Here is a 1,114-nt window from a genome sequence, read left to right as displayed (position 1 = left end):
GGGAGAGAGGGAGAGAGGGAGAGAGGGAGAGAGGGAGAGAGGGAGAGAGGGAAAGGGAGTCAAACAGACCGCCCTCCCTTTTGGTCAAAGAACTTTACTTGCAAATATTCACTGCAATGAGTTGTTGGTCTACTTCGAGGCCTCTGGCTTCTGCTACTCCGTCAGTACTGGACCCTCATGGGGACTCCCCTCAATATCCTGTGGTTGCCCTGTGCCATGGAGGTCCTGTAGGTTTGAATCTGCAGAACAGGAGCTTTCAGGAACTTGAGAAGTTCGTAGATGGCGTAGATGTTGGGGTGAGCCTGGATCTAGGTCTGGGCGGTATCTGCGTTGGTCAGCCCACCAGCTCCCCTGTACCCACACCACCAGGATAAGCTCTCCAGCACTGCCCAACTAGCTCTCCCAATACAGCAGCCAGCAAGGGGCCAGGTCAGCTCTCCTGCTTGCCTGCCCTTAGGGCTGGTTCACCTGCCCACCCCCATACCACTGTGGTCAGTCTTCCTGTGCTGCCCAGGGGAGGGGCGGGGCCCACTCTCAATTTCTAGAAATCTTTATACTGCATCTGCTAGCAACGTGACCGACTGAACCTAAAGGATGCTCACTACAATGATGTTACTTTTTCAATATTCTCAATATTTAACCAAATCCCAATGACATGAGAAATATGCAGGGTTACAGGGAAAAACAAAGCTGTTGTTTTTTCCCTACAGTTTTCTGTAGAAAAATGTGCACAGCAATCCATGATGTGTTTACTGCAATGAAACCGTGGACAGGCATGGCCGAGCTCCGAGCAAGCAGCATCTCTTGACAGTGAGATTACACATGAGTATTTTCTATGTACTTTACTTCTTTCCATAGTTCCTATAACAGTATATTGGCTTCATGATCAAACAGTCATTATAAATATTCAAGGTAAAACTTAGATAGTGAGTCTCAGCATTCAAGGTAACCCTTTCTCTTTGTGATACGCTGTGCCCGTAAGAGCTGAAGTATGGATCTGGCCTGCAGGTAACCCTCATGTACTCCAGTCTGCAGGCAGCACACATGCATGTGGTCTGCAGGCAGCACACATGCATGTGGTCTGCAGGCAGCACACATGCATGTGGTCTGCAGG

The sequence above is a fragment of the Mus pahari genome, chromosome 21 (genome assembly GCF_900095145.1).
Source record: "Mus pahari chromosome 21, PAHARI_EIJ_v1.1, whole genome shotgun sequence".
NCBI lineage: Eukaryota > Metazoa > Chordata > Mammalia > Rodentia > Muridae > Mus > Mus pahari.
This window is presented reverse-complemented; position numbering follows the sequence as displayed.